Raw genomic sequence first — 20,042 nt, forward strand, 5'->3', positions numbered from 1 at the left:
ACTGGTGCCGTGATACAGAGCAGGAGGCAGCAGGGTAGCGAGGTAAGCAACAGGCCGGCACTTGCATGCGGGCGCGTCCTGCGATGCGAATCCCGGCATTTTCCTCTGATGAACTTAGAGTCCAAGATCTCCTTCACAACATACACATCTGAGATCTGAGGTACCAGAGATGGGAGCAGGAGAGATGTCCTTAAGAGAAAAACGGTTGAAGATGGCTGGTTTCAGGAGAGAAACATGGAAGGAGTTCGAGATCTGGAGAGAGGAGGGAAGATGAAGGGAATAAGCCACAGGATTGAGCCGTTTCTTAACTTTATAGGGACCCAAATAACGAGGACCAAGTTTATAACTGGGTATCTTGAAACGGATATATTTAGTGGATAGCCAGACTTTGTCACCAGGAGAATATTCAGGAGGAGGATGTCTCTTCTTGTCTGCCTGAACTTTCATGCGAGAAGTAGCCTGTAGAAGTGCAAGACGTGTCTTTTGCCAGATGGAAGAAAAATTCTGTACTTGTTCATCGACGGCAGGAACTCCAGAGGAAGATGACAAAGGAAGAGGAGGACGAGGGTGAAGTCCATAGACCACAAAGAAGGGAGAGGCACCAAAGGAATCGGAATCTTTGTGGTTGTAGGAAAATTTAGCCCATGGTAGCAGATCGACCCAATCATCTTGACGCGCAGAAATAAAATGGTGTAGATAGTCTCCCGACACCTGATTCACCCTCTCGACTTGTCCATTGGACTGAGGATGGTAAGACGATGAGAAATCCAACATGATTTTTAGACGTGAACACAGGGCCTTCCAGAATTTAGAAACAAACTGAACCCCTCGGTCGGAGACAATATGGGAAGGAAGTCCATGCAAACGAAAGATATGATGGAAAAAAAGCTTGGCAAGTTGTGGAGCTGATGGAAGACCAGGTAGCGGTACAAAATGAGACATTTTAGAAAAGCGATCTACTACCACCCATATGACAGTATTACCTTGGGAAGAAGGGAGATCTGTAATGAAATCCATGGCAATGTCAGACCAAGGAAATTCAGGAACTGGCAACGGTTGAAGCAGACCTGCTGGCTTGGAACGGGGAGTCTTGTCCCAGGCACAGACTGGGCAGGACCGAACAAAATCAACGACATCCTTTTTCAAAGTTGGCCACCAGTACTGTCTTGAGATGAGCTGTAAAGTCTTAAGATTACCAGGATGGCCTGCCAGAAGAGAAGAATGTCCCCATTTCAAGACTTGGAGTTTCATACGAGGTGAAATTTAAGTTTTTCCAGGAGGCAGTTGTTGGAGATTTGCTGGTGCTGTAGAAATTAGACGCTCCAGCGGAATAATATGTTATGGAAGAGATTCACAGTCGTGCACATCTGAAGACCTGGAGAGAGGGTCAGCACGGACATTCTTTTCTGCAGGACGGAAGTGGATGAAGAAGTGGAATCTGGAGAAAAACAAGGACCATCGGGCCTGTCTTGGGTTGAGACGATGAGCTGACTGAAGATAAAGCAGATTCTTGCGGTCTGAATAAATTGTGACAGGGAATACCGAACCCTCCAAAAGGTGACACCACTCTTCTAAAGCCAGTTTAATGGCTAGGAGCTCGCGATCACCGATAGTATAGTTTATTTCTGCAGGGGTGAAGGTTTTAGAGAGAAAGCCGCAGGTAAAAGTTCTCCTTTTAGCAGACTTTTGTGTTAACACTGCCCCAGCTCCTACTGAGGAAGCATCCACTTCCAAGAAAAATGGCTTGTTAGGATCAGGTCTGAATAGAACAGGAGCAGGAGCGAAGGCGGACTTCAACTGTTTGAAAGCTTCTTCAGCCTCTGGTGTCCACACCCTGGGGTTAGCAGTCTTCTTGATAAGGGAGATGATGAGAGCTACCAGAGTAGAGTAGTGAGGTATAAACTGCCGATAGTAGTTGGCAAAACCAAGGAAACGCCGGGTCATCTTCAGACCAGAAGGTTGAGGCCAGTCTAGAAAAGCGGACAACTTGTTGGGATCCATCTGGAGACCTTCACTTGTAACAATATAGCCCAAGAAAGGAAGACTGGTTTTCTCAAAAGTACATTTCTCAAGTTTGGCATAAAGACGATTTTCCTGGAGACGCTGTAAGACTTGGCGGAGATGAGAGCGATGAGATTGAGGATTGGACGAATAGATGAGTATGTCGTCCAAATAGACTACAACACAGGTGTATAGAAGATCACGAAAAATGTCGTTGACGAACTCCTGAAAGACTGCTGGAGCATTACAGAGTCCAAATGGCATGAAAAGATACTCAAAATGTCCATCTCGGGTATTGAACGCAGTCTTCCATTCATCCCCTTTACAGATGCGAATTAAATTATATGCCCCACGCAGATCAAGTTTTTAGAAGATTTTGGCACCTCTTAGCCGATCAAATTATTCCGAGATTAGGGGTAGTGGATATCGGTTCTTTACAGTAATTTTATTTAATCCACAATAGTCAATACAAGGTCGCAAAGAACCGTCTTTTTTTTCAACGAAGAAGAACCCTGCCCCGGCAGGTGAAGAGGACTTCCAGATAAACCTCTTGCGCAGATTTTCTTGGATGTAGTCTGCTATGGCCTGGGTTTCTGGAACAGACAAGGGGTAAATTCTGCCTCTGGGAGGAGTAGTGCCGGGCTGTAAGTCAATAGGGCAATCGTAGGGGTGATGTGGAGGCAATACTTCAGCTTGCTTTTCATTGAAAACATCCGCGAAGTCCTGAAGAAAAGCAGGCCGACCAGGCAGAGGGCTAGAAGCTGGTTTCAACTTAGTAACACGTACATGGATACAGTGAGTGTTACAATGTGGACCCCAACGTAGGACTTCTCCAGTTTTCCAGTCCAGCTGTGGGGCATGGAGCTGTAACCAAGGTAGACAAAGCAGGAGAGGAGAAGTACAGTATGGGAGTACGTAGAAGGTCAAGTTCTCCTTATGAGAAACTCCGACCTGCACAGACAGGGGTTCTATGCGGTAAAGTACGGTACAGTCCAGTCTTTCTCCATTGACCGTAGAGATGTACAGTGGTTTCTGTAGGCGGGACACAGGCAGACGATACTTATGCACAAGGGAGGCATCAATAAAGTTTCCTGCAGAGCCAGAGTCCAGGAAGGCCAGAACAGAGATGATCTCTTTGGAGGGAAGAAGGAGCTGGACTGTCAAATTTAAATGTGGAGAGGAGGAATTCACACCTAGGGAGGCCTCTATAACAAACCCTAGGTGCGAATGTTTCCCTGTGGCTGTGGACGTACAGGACAATCTTTAAGGAAATTATCGGCACTGGCGCAGTAGAGACACAGATTCTCAGCTCGGCGTCGAGTTCTTTCTTTGCAGAATCAGGGGAGACCGATCCACCAGCATAGCCTCCACTGCGGGAGGCAAGGTAGAAGGTCGCGGTGGTTGCTGGAAGACTGGAGCCAAGCAAGGAAAGCGCCAAGGTCATGCTGATTCCCTTTCTTGACGTTGTTCCTCACGTCTCTCAGAGAAACGGATATCAATCCGGGATGCCAATAGTATTAGTTCATTCAAATTGGATGGCAATTCCCGGGCAGGTAGGACATCTTTTATCTGGCTAGATAATCCCCTCTTGAATGTAGCGCAGAGAGCTTCATTATTCCAAGACAACTACGATGCCAGGGTCAGGAACCAGATGGCATATTCGCCTACAGTGGAATTGCCCTGGGAAAGACTCAGCAATGCCGTCTCAGTGGAGGAAGCTTGGGCAGGTTCTTCAAAAACTGTGCGAAATTCCACAGGAACGCCTGGAGGTTATTAGTGATAGCATCACTGCAATCTCATAGTGGAGTAGCCCAGGCCAAGGCCCTACCAGACAGGAAACTGATGACAAAGGCCACCTTTGCTCGCTCTGTGGAGAACTGGTCCACCATGAGTTCTATGTGCATGGAGCACTGTGTCACGAAACCCTGCAAGTTTTGTTATCTCCTTAAAACTTCTCCGGAAGCGACAGACGGAGTTTCGAACTGGAGGAAACTGCAGCAGCGGGAGGCTGTACAGGAGCTGGAGGAGGCTGATGCTGTGATGAGGCTGAGCTGATTCTGCTGGACAGAGAGCAGCTGCTGCATCATGGCGGAAAGCTGGTTGAGCTGCTGTGCCTGCTCGGCCAACTGCTGGTACTGAAGTCGATGCAAGCCGAAGCCACGACCAATTCAAGATCCGAATCAGGCAGAGGAACCCCAGTTGGATCCATGGCCGGATCTTGCTGATACGCACCTGGATGCGGGCGGTCTGGAACAAGATGTGGATCCTCTACCTGTGTGGCGGATGACTCGGACCGTATCGGGGAGCGGAGTCTAAGGTGCCACTGGTCTTCACTAGAGCCCACCGCAAAGCGGGATGGATTTGCTGCGGCAGGCGACACCCAGGTCTCTACCTCCAATACGGCTCAACCACACAGGTAACCGGGCAAGACGAGGTACAGGAGGATAAGACGGAGGCATAGTCAACGTAGCAGAAGGTCAAGGCAGGCGGCATAGGTTCATAGTCAGTAAACGTAGCGGAAAGGTCTGGGTACACGGGTATGGCAAACAGGCAATAGGGTATGCTTTCTCTCAGGCAAATGGCTCTGAGGATCCGGCAGGGAGGTGTGGGAGGTGCAACAACTTTATAATGTTCTGTACGAGTGCATTCAATTATGGGCGTACTGGCCCTTTAAATCTCAAAGCACCAGCGCGCACGTGCCCTAGGAGACGGGGACCGCGCGCTGGTGCTGTGACACAGAGCAGGAGGCAGCAGAGGAGCAAGATAAGCGACAGGCTGGCACTCGCATGCGGGCGCGTCCCGCGATGCGAATCCCGGCCCCGCCGCGAATCCCGGCCCCGCCGGCCCCGCCGCCATGCGCGGCCGGAGCGCAAGTAGTAACAGTCATTCTCCTCATCACTACTTGCCCGCCTAGCAGAGGAAGCAACGGATGTCTCCTCCACTTCTTGGCTGGGCAGTAGCTACTGACTGTCCTTTATTAGATCACCCAGCAGCGTGAGGACGGAGCCCAGAGGAGAGTCCATAGAGTAATGCAGAAGTATTGGAGGAAAAAAGCTGCATTGGCGCTCCCAAGGAAGTAACCCAAGTCGTGGGTATTGATGCAAAATAATTTATTCTTACAGCATAAGAAATCAAAGAAAATATTAAATAAATATAAAGCAAGGCGCGTTCCGGGAGTCACAGCTCCCTTTTTCGATTGCAGGTGGTTGCTGTATGGCAAGGTAACAGGTATAAGTGTTTAAATACATGAAGAAATGGTGCCAAAACCAGACGAGCTGGTGACGCCATGTGGGGTAAGGGCCGGGCATAAGAGACCTAAATAATAAAACATATTCAAAGAAGGGGCATGAAAGCCACATAAAACATGTAAAAAATCATAGGTATAGTCTTTTACAGGAGTATTTGGAAGTTCAAAATGAGCCGCGAGAATTGTCCGTGGTAGCGACCAATCAGGAAGCTGCCGGCGTCCGTGGGACCAGTCAGGAGGCAGTAGGAGAAGGCTGTCATCGTTGTGCAGGGTTGCCGCTGTGGTGAATGAATGGAGACGAGCCTCTTGAAGCTGATTGGCCTCTTGCTCCGAGAGATGAGGAGGTGGCCAATCAGGAGCGAGCCGTACTACGCTGAGTACAGTTACGATGTCATAGGGGAATATAAGCCATATGGGAATAAGTCCAAAGATAGTGGGCGGGATGCTGATTGGCTGTCCAAGATCTTAGATGAGCCAATCAAAGGGGGGACGTATAAGTCCGGGTTGCAAGTCTTTGTCGCTGGTGGCGGTGGAATAAAGTTAAAAAAAGTTTTTAAAAAAGTCAGCCAATCGCTGTTGGATCGGTCCGGGTGGCGTCCAATCAGAATGAAGACGTGTATATCCTCTATGGGAGATTCCTAGAGGCGTCGGCGGCAAATCCATTTTGAATAATACGACCAATAGCTGCTGGGCAGGTCCCGGCGGAGACCAATCATGAAGAAGGATGTGTTGTGGTGCTGTCAGGATGCCGGTGTCAGACTTTATCATCGTCCGGGCGGGCTGTCATCTAATCTCGAAGTCCGGAGCACACTCGGAACTCGTCATGGAGGAGCTGAAAACCTGTAAGGGAGTAAGGAGGTAAACGGGGAAGGGAGAGACAGGTGCTATTGGCGGCAGCTTGCTGTCAGTTTGTCCCACGTTGAGGAGGCCTCTGGTACGGCTGTGCGGAGGCATCTGGTACGGCTGTCATCGAAGCCCGGAACACACTTGGAACTTATCATGGAGGAGCTGTAAACCTATAGGGGAGTGAAGAGGTAGAAAGGGAGGGGAGAGACAGGTGGTTTTGGCGGCGGCTTGCTGTCAGCTTGTCCCGCAGTGAGGAGGCATCTGGTGCGGATGTCATTATGTCATCGGGACGTATGTATTACGTGACGGTTTCGATGTATTCATTCAGACCAGAGGGTGTCAAAGTTTTGAGGGTGAAGATCCAGAAGTTTTCACGTTTCCTCAGTACTGCGAAGCGGTGGACGGTGTCAGCAGAGATGTGTTCAATGGGTGTGATGGTGTGACACCTTAAGTCGCTGCCGTGCTTTTCCGCTGCATGCCTGGAGACACTGTGGAGTTGGTACCCCTTGGTGACATTATATCTGTGCTTGTTTATGCGCTGATTCAGTGGTTGGATGGTACATCCGACGTACTGGAGAACACAGGGGCACTCGAGGAGGTAGATCACGTAGGAGGTGCTGCAGTTGATGAAACTCCTGATGGGGAAAGTGATGTTGGTGATGTTGGTGACAATGACATCCAGGTATTCAATGGAGTCCCCTGAGTGGTTAGAGGGGGACTCCATTGAATACCTGGATGTCATTGTCTACCACACCGAGGACAACCAGGTCCAGACTAAGACCTACTTCAAGTCAGTGGATGGGAACAGCTACCTCAACTATGACAGCTGCCACTTTAAGAAGTGGACCCAGAACATCCCCTTTGGACAATACAAAAGAATCAGAAGAAACTGCACCAAACCCTCTGATTTTGTAGACCAAAGCAGAATCCTGGACCAGCGTTTCAAATCCAAAGGCTACCCCTCCTCACTCATCTACCAGAGCAAACTGAAGGCTAGCAAATTCTCACAGAAAGAGTGTTTAAAACCTAAGGTCACCAACAATGACCCACCTGAGCATACCCACTCCTTCAACTTCATCACTACCTACAACGATGACTACAAAAACATCAAGAAAATCATCACTGACCACTGGAAGACTCTCCTGCTGGACCACTTCCTCAAAGACATTTTGCCTCCCAACCTAATATCACTTTCAGGAAGAACAAGTCTCTCAAGAATATGCTGGCACCCAGGAAGCTCAAAGCACCAAAGAAACAAACTACCCTGCTGGACACCCCACCTGTCACCGGCTCATACAAGTGCAGCAAACCCCTCTGCAAATGCTGCAACAACATTGCGAACAAATGCACCAAGTTCACCTGCAAGGTCACCAACATCACTTACCCCATCAGGACGTCCTATGTGATCGACCTCCTCGAGTGCCCCTGTGGTCTCCAGTATGTCGGACGTACCATCCAACCACTGAATCAGCGCATCAACAAGCACAGATCCAATGTCACCAAGGGGTACCAACTCCACAGTGTCTCCAGGCATGCAGCGGAAAAGCACAGCAGCGACTTCAGGTGTCACACCATCACACCCATTGAACACATCTCTGCTGACACCGCCCACCGCTTCGCAGTACTGAGGAAACATGAAAACTTCTGGATCTTCACCCTCAAAACTTTGACACAATCTGGTCTGAATGAATACATCGAAAATGTCACGTAATACATATGTCCCGATGACATAATGACATCCGCACCAGATGCCTCCTCACTGCGGGACAAGCTGACAGCAAGCCGCCGCCAAAACCACCTGTCTCTTCCCTCCCCTTCTACCTCTTTACTCCCCTATAGGTTTACAGCTTCTCCATGATAAGTTCCAAGTGTGTTCCGGGCTTCGATGAGAGCCGTACCAGATGCCTCCGCACAGCCGTACAACGCGGGACAAACTGACAGCAAGCCGCCGCCAATACTACCTGTCTCTCCCTTCCCCGTTTACCTCCTTACTCCCTTACAGGTTTTCAGCTCCTCCATGACAAGTTCCGAGTGTGCTCCGGACTTCGAGATTAGATGACAGCCCGCCCGGACGATGATAAAGTCTGACACCGGCATCCTGACAGCACCACAACACATCCTTCTTCATGATTGGTCGCCGCCGGGACCTGCCCAGCAGCTATTGGTCATATTATTCAAAATGGATTTGCCACCGACGCCTCTAGGAATCTCCCGTAGAGGATATACACGTCTTCATTCTGATTGGACGCCACCAGGACCGATCCAACAGCGATTGGCTGACTTTCTGCTAACTTTTTTGAACTTTATTCCACCGCAACCAGCGACAAAGACTTGCAACCCGGACTTATACGTCCCCCCTCTGATTGGCTCATCTAAGATATCGGATAGCCAATCAGCATCCCGCCCACTATCTTTGGACTTATCCCCATACGGCTTATGTTCCCCTATGACATCATAACTGTACTCAGCGTAGTACGGCTCGCTCCTGATTGGCCATCTCCTCACCTCTCTGAGCAAGCGGCCAATCAGCTTCAAGAGGCTCGTCTCCAATTATTTACCACAGCGGTAACCCTGCACAGCGATGACGGCCTCCTCCTACTGCCTATTGATTGGTTCCACGGACACCGGCAGCTTCCTGATTGGTCGCCACCATGGACAATCCTCGCGGTTCAGTTTGAACTTCCAAATACTTCTGTAAAAGACTATACCTATGATTTTTTACATGTTTTATGTGGTTTTCATGCCTCTTCTTTGAATATGTTTTATTATTTACGTCTCTTATGCCCGCCCCTTACCTGGCCCCGACATCTACCCCACATGACGTCACCAGCTCACCTGGTTTTGGCACAATTTTTTCATGTATTTAACCCCTTAAGGATCGGGGGTTTTTCCATTTTCGTTTTTTGCTCCTTGCCTTTAAAAAATCATTACTCTTTCAATTTTGCACCTAAAAATCCATATGATGGCTTATTTTTTGCACCACCAATTCTACTTTGTAATGACATCAGTCATTTTGCCCAAAAATCTACAGTGAAAAGGGAAAAAATATCATTGTGCGACAAAATTGAAAAAAAACCCGCTGTTTTGTAACTTTTGGGGGCTTCCGTTTCTACGTAGTACATTTTTCAGTAAAAATGACACCTGACATTTATTCTGTAGGTCCATACGATTAAAATGATACCCTACTTATATAGGTTTGATTTTGTCAGACTTCTGGAAAAAATCATAACTACATGCAGGAAAATGAATACGTTAAAAATTGTCATCTTCTGACCCCTATAACTTTTTTATTTTTCCGTGTATGGGGCAGGATGAGGGCTCATTTTTTTGCGCCGTGATCTGAAGTTTTTAACGGTACCATTCTTGCATTGATAGGACTTATTGATCACTTTTTATTCATTTTTAAATGAGATAAAAAGTGACCAAAAATGCACTATTTTGGACTTTGGAATTTTTTTGCGCGCACGCCATTGACCGAGCGGTTTAATTAATGATATATTTTTATAATTCGGACATTTCCTCACGCGGTGATACCATATATGTTTATTTTTATTTTTATTTACACTGTGTTTTTTTTTTATTGGAAAAGGGGGGTGATTCAAACTTTTAATAGGGGAGGAGTTAAATGATCTTTATTCACTTTTTTTTCACTTTTTTTTTTGCAGTGTTATAGGTCCCATAGGGACCTATAACACTGCACACACTGATCTTCTATGCTGATCACTGGTTTCTCATAAGAAACCAGTGATCAACGATTCTGCAGCATGACTGCTCATGCCTGGATCTCAGGCACTGAGCAGTCATTCGGCGATCGGACAGCGAGGAGGCAGGAAGGGCCCTCCCGCTGTCCTGTCAGCTGTTCAGGATGCCACGATTAGTCCCGGCTATCCCGAACAGCCCGACTGAGCTAGCCGGGAACTTTCACTTTCACTTTTAGCCGCGCGGCTCAGCTCTGAGCGCGCGGCTAAAGGGTTAATAGCGCACGGCGCCGCGATCGGCGCTGCGCGCTATTAGAGGCGGGTCCCGGCTTCACTATGATGCCGGGCCCGCCATGATATGACGCGGGGTTACTGTGTAACCCCGCGTTATATCAGAAGAGCAGGACCAAGGACGTACCGGTATGTCCTTGGTCCTTAAGGGGTTAAGCACTTATACCTGTTACCTTGCCATACAGCAACCACCTGCAATTGAAAAAGGGAGCTGTGACTCCCGGAACGCGCCTTGCTTTATATTTATTTAATATTTTCTTTGATGAATAAATTACCGTATTTATCGGCGTATAACATGCACTTTTTAGGCTAAAATTTTTAGCCTAAAGTCTGTGTGCGTGTTATACTCCGATACCCCCCCAGGAAAGGCAGGGGGAGAGAGGCCGTCGCTGCCCACTTCTCTCCCCCTGCCTTTCCTGGGGTCTAGAGCGCTGCTGTCGGCCCTTCTCACCCCCTGGTTATCGGCGCTGCTGCCCGTTCTGTCCCCCTGACTATCGGTGCCGGCGCCGATAGCCAGGGGGAGAGAAGCGGCGCCGACAGCCAGTGGGAGAGAAGGGGCAGCGGCACCCATTGCCGGCGCCGCTGCCCTGTTGCCTCCCCCCATCCCCAGTGGCATAATTACCTGAGTCGGGTCCGCGCTGCTGCAGGCCTCCGGCGTGCATCCCAGGCGTCGTTGCTATGGGCTGAACGGCGCGGCGCATGACGTCAGTGCGCCGCGCCGTGCATAGCAACGACGCTGGGGACGCACGACGGGTGCCGCTGCCCCTTCTCTCCCCCTGGCTGTCGGCGCCGCTTCTCTCCCCCTGGCTATCGGCGCCGGCACGGATAGTCAGGGGGACAGAATGGGCAGCGGCGCCGATAACCAGGGGGTGAGAAGGGCCGACAGCAGCGCTGTAGACCCCAGGAAAGGCAGGGGGAGAGAAGCGGGCAGCGACGGCCTCTCTTCCCCTGCCTTTCCTGGGGGTATATCGGGGTATACACGCGCACACACGCACCCTCATTTTACCATGGATATTTGGGTAAAAAGCTTTTTTTACCCAAATATCCTTGGTAAAATGAGGGTGCGTGTTATAGGCCGGTGCGTGGTATACCCCGATAAATATGGTATTTTGCATTAATACCCACGACTTGGGTTACTTCCTTGGGAGCGCCAACGCAACTTTTTTCCTCCAATACTTCTGCAACTGAGGGTTGTGTCTGAGGAATAGTGTTGAGCGGCATAGGCCATATTCGAATTCGCATATATTCGCGAATATATGGACGAATATTCGTCATATATTTGCGAATATTCGCACATTCGTAATATTCGCGTTTTATTTTCGCATAAACGAAAATTCGCGAATGCGAAAATTAACATATACGAAAATTAGCATATACAAAACTAACATAAGCGAAAATTCGCATATGCGAAAATATGCACAGTAGTATTAGAGTCTTCTTTACACCACACAAGCTGGAAGCAGAGAGGGATGATCACTGTGATGTGTACTGTGAAAAAAAAAAAAATAAATAAATAAAAAAACAATATTCGTAATTACGAATATATAGTGCTATATTCGCAAATATTCGCGAATTCGCGAATATGCGATATTCGCAAATAAAATTCGCATTGCGAATATTCGCGAGCAACACTACTGAGGAACCTACCGATTGTTGACTGGGGTGTCAGATGTTACATGTGATGAAGTGGATGACCGTGTTAACCAATCGACGACGGCAGATGGGTTGTTGGTCGAGACACGATAACGGGAGCTAAGGCCTCTTGCTGCGACTCCTGCTGCCACTCGCCCCTAGTCTGCTACAACCTCTGCCTGAAGCCTGCCACTCCTCTGTGCACATCCTGGCACTTCTCTGTCTGATATACTTAGTGTGTATGTGAGGGGAGTACAATACGCTTCACTACGCTTAAAACAGTATTTGTCTAGAACAGCATCAGGTGATTACTTTTGGCTGGCCTTTTAGTATCTAGGCCAGTGGTTCTTAACCTTGTTGGAGGTACTGAACCCCACCAGTTTCATATGCACATTCACTGAACCCTTCTTAATTGGGAAAATAAAATGTGATTTTTTCAAATACAAAACATAGGAGGTATATATTTAAGTATATATTTTTACATAGGTGCACAAAATGAACAAAACCGTTAAAGAACAAAACCATTAAGACACATTAGGTGCAGGCAGTGTTCCCCCACACTTTAGGCGCAGGCAGTGTTCCCCCACACATTAGGTGCAGGCAGTGTTCCCCACACATTAGGCGCAGGCAGTGTTCCCCCACACATTAGGCTCAGGCAGTGTTTCCCCACACATTAGGCGCAGGCAGTGTTCCCCCACATTAGGCAGGCAGTGTTCTCACACATTAGACAGGCAGTGTTTCCCCACATTAGGCAGGCAGGGTTCCCCCACAGTAGGCAGGCAGTGTTCCCCACATTAGGCAGGCAGTGTTCCCCTACATTAGGCCAGCAATGTTCCCCCACATTAGGCAGGCAGCGTTCCCCCACTTTATGTATGCAGTGTTCCCACACAGACAGACAGCCTCCAGCCATATACAGTGTATGACTGAAGGCTGTATGCCTGTGTACTGCCCACTTCAGTGCTCTGACCACTGCTCCGGCTATAGCAGTAGGTCCCGGGACCGGTGGTCGGAGCTTGGTCACTTACCAAGCTGGCCAGCACGCCTCCTTCTCGATCCTCCAGTCCTTGGCACATTCCTTTATATGGGTGCACACACGGGACGTCATCTCCCGGCGGCCCCTGCGTTTTTAAACTTAATGCAGGGCTGCAGGAAGTTAATAGTGATGGGGGAATTGCCCCATCGCTGCAGGACGAGCAAACACCGACTCTGCTCGGGGCCCCGGGCCAGCTCGGGGCCCCAAGCAATTGCTTGGTTTGCCTGTCCTGTTGCGACGGGCCTGGAGTCGGGTGTGTGTCTTGACCTCCACCGAACCCGCAAGACTGACTCACCGAACCCGCAAGACTGACTCACCGAACCCCTGGGGTTCGATTGAACCCAGGTTAAGAACCACTGATCTAGGCCCTTGACAAATTAACAGGAATAAAATAGTACACTACTTAGATGTAGGTATGTGGTATGCACTGATGAGGGCAGAAAAATGCTCTACAGTACACTTTAAAAAGTGTCTGAGTACAACACCAGGCGATGAGTACTTTTGCCTGGACTTTCACAGTATTGACAGATTAACAGGTAAAAAATAGTACAGTACTTAGATGTACATATGCGGTATGCACTTATGGGGGCAGGAAAATGCGCTACAATGCGCTGAAAAACTCTGTATTTTTGTAAAACACCAGCCGGTGATTACTTTTGTCTGTCCTTTCACAGTATGTGGGCCCTTGACAGATTAACAAGTACAAAATAGTACACTACTTGGATGTAGGTATGTGTTATGCACTGATGAGGGCAGAAAAATGCTCTACTGTACATCACCAGCCGATGAGTACAGTACGATGAGTGCACTCTGTCACAGACTATTAGGAATGGACTTCTGTGGTATTATACCATTTACTGACTAGTATAAACAGCAGATGATTTTTTGTGGAACTAAAGACACTGAATTGCTCTGAAAAATTATTTCTGCCTCCTCTATTAAGGTTTATGAAGTTGATGCAGCTTGTTGAAATGTATAAGGCGCAGGGCCGGACTGGGGCTAAGAACCAGCCCTGGAAAAATTAGAAAACCAGCCCCACAGCATTGCTACAGCACAGGGGCTCCATACGGGAGACCGCAGGGGGGCCCCAGTGCTTGGACCCCGTGCGATCTAAAACGTATCCCCTATCCTTTTATCCAATTTTTAAATGCGAGATTTGTCCTTTAACTGTAGTTTATTATAAAAAAAACTTAAAAGAAATCTGTCAGTAGTATCATCCGCACTAAACCTGTCACACAGACTTGTAGTGTGGGTGATGCTGATTAAAACAGTACTCACATTGTCCAGATGCTAATGAAGGCATTGTGGTATGGGGGGAGCACCAATCCGAGCTTGGGGCATGCTGACATCATCTTCGCCGGGCCTTCGCTCCCGCCCGGCTCATCAATATTCATAACCCCCCTCCCTGCTCCTTTGCCCATCCTAGTGTACTTCCAGAAGCGGCATCCCCCCCCCCCCCCTGGCTTCTTACTTATCAAAGATGGCTGCAGTGAAGCCGTGGGGAACTCCGCTTCCGGGAGTACACCGTAAGCGGGGTATGCCAATAACACGGGCAAAGGAGCAGGGAGGGGGGTTATGAATATTGATGAGCCAGGCAGAGCAGTCACCAGGCGAAAATGACGTCAGCATGAACCAAGCTCTGATTGGAGCTCCGCCCATGCCTCAAGACCCTCAATAGCATAAACAGACAAATGCAATTTGTGACGGGACTGCTGGGTGAATCTGATCAATGTGAGTACCGTTTTAATCAGCATCACCCGCACTACAAGCCTGTGTGGCAGGTTTAGTGTGGGTGATACTACTGACAGATTTCCTTCAACTAAAAATAATAAACAACTTAAATTGCAAAAAAAAAAGAGAATCAAAATGCCCCCCCCCCCCTACAAAATAGTAACAACAGGTCTTTTCTTCCCAGAACCCACCCCCACCCTACATACCAGGTCTCCCCTCTCCAGTCTCCACATCATAGGTCCCCCCTCCAGCAGCACCCCCTCACACACATCACTGGGCCCCCCTCTCCAGCCTGCACATATCAGGTCCCCCTCTCCACCAGCAGCCCCCCCCCCCACATCACAGGTCCCCCCTCTCCAGCAACCCCCACACACACACATATCACAGGTCCCCCCTCTCCAGCCCCCACATCACAGGTCCACACCCTCTTGAGCCCCCCAAATAACAGGTCTCCCCTCTCCAGCAATCCCCCATCCACATCACAGGTTCCCCTCTGCAGCAAGCCCCCCCCCCCCCAACACACACATCACATAACAGGACTCCCACCCCACTACCTTACACATTTGGTTCCCCTTTCCTCTCACCCAGGGCTGCAGATCTTCCCCCGAGCAGCTGCAGTGACTGTGTGCCAACAGGAAGAGGAGCTAGGATCAGTGAAAAGGCAGAGAGTAGATCCTGAGGTGAGTCTCCTGTCTGTACAGCTCCCAATACAGACTCTGTAGCCTCCGGACCACCGCTCACTGTATCAGCCTATCAGGAGTGTCAGGACCTGTGTGTGATGCTTCAGCTGTGGTGCACATTCCTGACAGGCTGACACAGTGACTTGTCGGTACTCAGGCAGCCTGTCCTCCAGTCACTGTCGGCCCACAGGGCGGCGGGATACCAGGAATTTTCCAGGTATATCGGTAGGCCAGTCCGGCCCTGATGAGGCAACACACAGCTATGTGCCCCTCTCTGTATTACTATGCTAAAGAAAGTGACTGCGAGGTTAATGTCTGCAGCTGCAGTAAAAATCCTTTTCAGTGAAAAAAACAATGCTCTCTGTCCACGAGAATGCTGATGTGACTAGGAGGATGTTAAACGCTGCTGAAGTGCGCTTTTCTCTACTGTAACACACACCGGCTGTCCGTCCTATCTCTATGCAGTATAATGAATGAAGTGGCTGGCCGCAATATCACAGGGGGGACTGGCTGCTGATAGGCTGCATCCTGCATGCGATTCACGGTCATGCCACCTACTTCCCTTACCGCCTTGCCTTCCCGTCTTCCCAGCATCCCTTGTCCCATGTACTGACATGTGGATCCACCATTTTAGATGCCCTGGAGCCTGGAACGCTGTAATATAGAGTTTAATGAAGCAATTTGCGCAATAGAATCGCGGCGATATTCGCATTCGTTGCAAACCAAATATTTCCAGAAATTCGTAACGAATTCGGGTTCGTCAGCTTGGATTCGCTCATCTCTAATCACATGCAATAAATAAATAAATAAATAACAATCAAAAAGTCTGATCTGCACCAAACTAGTAATGATGAAAACTACAGATCGTGGTACAAACAAATTAGCCCAAACACAGCTCCATAGGAAAAAAAATAAATACATTTTTAAAAAAATATAGAAAGAAGTAGCTTCCATCAAAAATAATAGAGACAGTTTTAGATTATGCCAGACGAGTACGGGTGTAAGAAAAAGTTCTGTATCCCATACAACCTAACAATATGTAAAAAAAAATACTGGGGGCACATTTTCCTCAAGCGTGGGCTTGAATAGACAGGTGGTATAGTGATCTAACTATATGATTGTAAGGAACTATCCTTAGGAATTCACTCTGGGATCGTCCTGGACTACGCCACAGGATGCTTTTCTTCTCAATAAACCAGCAAACAAACGTTTATAATGCAAATCTGGCACCTTGCCAGTTTTATTAGACAGGTTGCAGGGAAAAAATAAACAAAAAGCAGGAACAAAACAAAATCCTAGACCGTCTGGTCACTGACTAAACAGATCAGCTTGTCCTGACTAACAACCGCTTAGCTTCCCTCAGCCGGTTAAACATATTGTCACGATTCGGCTGGCTGGAGGTGGATCCTCTGTGCCAGAGAGGGATTGGCGTGGACCGTGTCGGTGGACCGGTTCTAAGTTGCTACTGGTATTCACCAGAGCCCGCCGCAAAGCGGGATGGTCTTGCAGCGGTGGTAGCAACCAGGTCGTATCCACCGGCAACGGCTCAACCTCTCTGACTGCTGAGATAAGCGCGGTACAAGGGAGTAGACAAGAGCAAGGTCGGACGTAGCAGAAGGTCAGGGCAGGCAGCAAGGATCGTAGTCAGGGGCAACGGCAGGAGGTCTGGAAGACAGGCTAGGAACACACAAGGAAACGCTTTCGCTGGCACAATGGCAACAAGATCCGGCAAGGGAGTGCAGGGGAAGTGAGGTATAAGTAGGGAAGTGCACAGGTGACGGTACTGATTAAAACCTCATGCGCCAATCAGTGGCGCACCGGCCCTTTAAATCGCAAAGACCCGGCGCGCGCGGGGCCTAAGGAGCAGGGCCGCGCGCGCCGGGACAGGACAGACGGGGAACGGGTCTGGTAAGCGAGTCGGGATGCGCATCGCGAGCGGGCGCGTCCCGCATCGCGAATCGCATCCAGGCTGGGAACATTATCGCAGCGCACCCGGTCGGCAGGTCTGACCGGGGCGCTGCGAATAGGAGAACGCTGTGAGCGCTCCGGGGAGGAGCGTAACAGTACCCCCCCTTGGGTCTCCGCCTCTTTTTGGAACCTGAGAATTTGAGGATAAGGTTCTTGTCCAGGATGTTGTCCTCAGGTTCCCATGACCTCTCCTCTGGGCCGCAATTCTCCCAATCAACCAAAAAATTTTTTTTACCTCTGACTGTCTTGGATGCCAGAATTTCTTTCACTGAAAAGATGTCAGAGGACCCGGAAACTGGAGTGGGAGCAACAACCTTGGGAGAGAAGCGGTTAAGGATGAGTGGTTTAAGGAGAGAGACATGGAAAGCATTGGGAATACGGAGAGAAGGAGGAAGAAGGAGTTTGTAAGAGACAGGGTTGATTTGGCACTTGATTTTGAAAGGACCAAGATAACGTGGTCCCAGTTTATAACTGGGGACACGAAAGCGGACATACTTGGCGGAGAGACATACTTTGTCTCCGGGAGAAAAAATGGGGGAAATTCTTCTTTTCCTATCGGCATGTTTTTTCATCCGGGATGAGGCCTGTAAGAGAGAATTTTGAGTCTCTTTCCATATGGTGAAGAAGTCCCGAGTCACCTCATCAACAGCGGGCAAACCAGAAGGCATGGGAGTGGGAAGGGGGGGAAGAGGGTGACGGCCATACACCACAAAAAATGGGGATTTAGCGGAAGACTCAGAGACTCTGAAATTGTTCGAGGATTCGGCCCATGGTAGAAGATCTGCCCAGTCATCCTGGCGGGAGGAAACAAAATGTCGCAAATAGTCACCCAGGACCTGATTGATTCTTTCCACTTGCCCATTGGATTGGGGATGATAAGAAGACGAGAAGTTTAATTTGATTTTGAGTTGATTACAGAGGGCCCTCCAGAATTTTGACACAAATTGAACGCCTCTATCCAAGACTATATGCGTAGGAAGCCCGTGAAGGCGAAAAATGTGTATAAAAAATTGTTTCGCCAACTGAGGCGCAGAAGGAAGACCTGGAAGAGGGATAAAATGTGCCATCTTGGAGTATCGATCAACGACCACCCAAATAACTGTGTTGCCATTGGATAAAGGTAAGTCAGTAATAAAGTCCATACCAATCTGAGACCATGGTCGTTCAGGAACAGGCAGAGGATGGAGGAGACCAGCAAGCTTCTGGCGAGGGGTCTTGTCCCGGGCACAGACTGTACAAGCCCGCACGAAATCAACAACATCAGCTTCCAGGGTAGGCCACCAATAAAATCGAGAGATGAGCTGGATAGATTTTTTGATGCCAGCATGGCCTGCGAGGTGTGAGGAGTGTCCCCACTTGAGAATCCTGAGGCGCTGGCGTGGAGAGACGAAGGTCTTCCCTGGAGAAGTTTGTCTGATGGAGGTTGGAGAAGTGGAGATCAGACAGTCCGGAGGAATAATATTTTGCGGGGAAGCTTCCACTTCAGAGGCATCCGATGAACGAGAGAGGGCGTCAGCCCTAATGTTCTTGTCAGCAGGGCGAAAATGAATTTCAAAGTTAAAACGGGCAAAGAACAACGACCACCTAGCCTGGCGAGGGTTCAGCCGTTGGGCAGACTGAAGATAAGAGAGGTTCTTGTGATCAGTGTATATAATAACTGGATATTTGGATCCCTCCAGCAGGTGCCTCCATTCCTCAAGCGCCAATTTTATGGCCAGTAGTTCTCGATCACCAATGGAGTAGTTTTTCTCCGCCGGAGAGAAGGTCCTAGAAAAGAAACCACAAGTAACAGTATGTCCGGAAGATTTTTTTTTGTAGGAGTACTGCTCCAGCTCCCACCGAGGAGGCGTCTACCTCCAGCGAGAAGGGCTTAGATGGATCAGGTCTGGAGAGTACGGGAGCAGAAGAAAAGGCAGTTTTGAGATGATTGAATGCATCTTCCGCTTGAGGAGGCCAGGACTTAGGGTTGGCATTTTTCTTGGTTAGGGCCACGATAGGGGCCACAATAGTGGAAAAGTGCGGAATAAATTGTCTGTAATAATTGGCAAACCCCAAAAAACTTTGGATAGCACGGAGTCCGGAGGGGCGTGGCCAATCCAATACGGCTGATAGTTTATCTGGGTCCATTTGGAGTCCCTGGCCAGAGACTAAGTATCCTAAGAAGGGAAGAGATTGACATTTAAAGAGACATTTTTCCATTTTGGCATATAATTGATTGTCCCGAAGTCTCTGAAGAACCATGCGGATATGCTGGCGGTGTTCTTCTAGGTTAGCAGAAAAAATCTAAATATCGTCTAGGTAGACCACAACACAGGTATATAGAAGATCACGAAAAATTTAATTTACAAAGTCTTGGAAGACAGCAGGGGCGTTGCAAAGCCCAAAGGGCATAACCAGATATTCAAAGTGTCCATCTCTGGTGTTAAATGCGGTCTTCCACTCGTCCCCCTCCCTGATGCGGATGAGATTATATGCACCTCTTAAGTCCAGCTTGGTAAAGATGTGGGCGCCTCGTAGGCGATCAAAGAGTTCCGAGATAAGAGGTAGCGGATAGCGTTTTTTTACAGTGATTTTATTAAGTCCAGGGTAATCAATGCAAGGGCGTAAGGAGCCGTCTTTTTTGGAAACAAAGAAAAATCCAGCTCCGGCAGGGGAGGAAGACTTGCGGATAAACCCCTTTTTTAAATGCTCTTGGATGTACTCCGACATGGCTTGTGTTTCCGGAGCAGACAGAGGATAGATTCTGCCCCGGGGTGGAGTAGTACCAGGGAGGAGGTCAATAGGACAGTCATAAGGCCTGTGAGGAGGCAAAGTCTCTGCTTGTTTTTTGCAAAAAACATCAGCATAATCCAGATAGGCCTTGGGGAGACCAGATATCGAAGGGGCCACAGGGTCTTGACTGACAGTACAGGGAG

This window comes from Hyla sarda, chromosome 4 (genome assembly GCF_029499605.1).
Source record: "Hyla sarda isolate aHylSar1 chromosome 4, aHylSar1.hap1, whole genome shotgun sequence".
NCBI lineage: Eukaryota > Metazoa > Chordata > Amphibia > Anura > Hylidae > Hyla > Hyla sarda.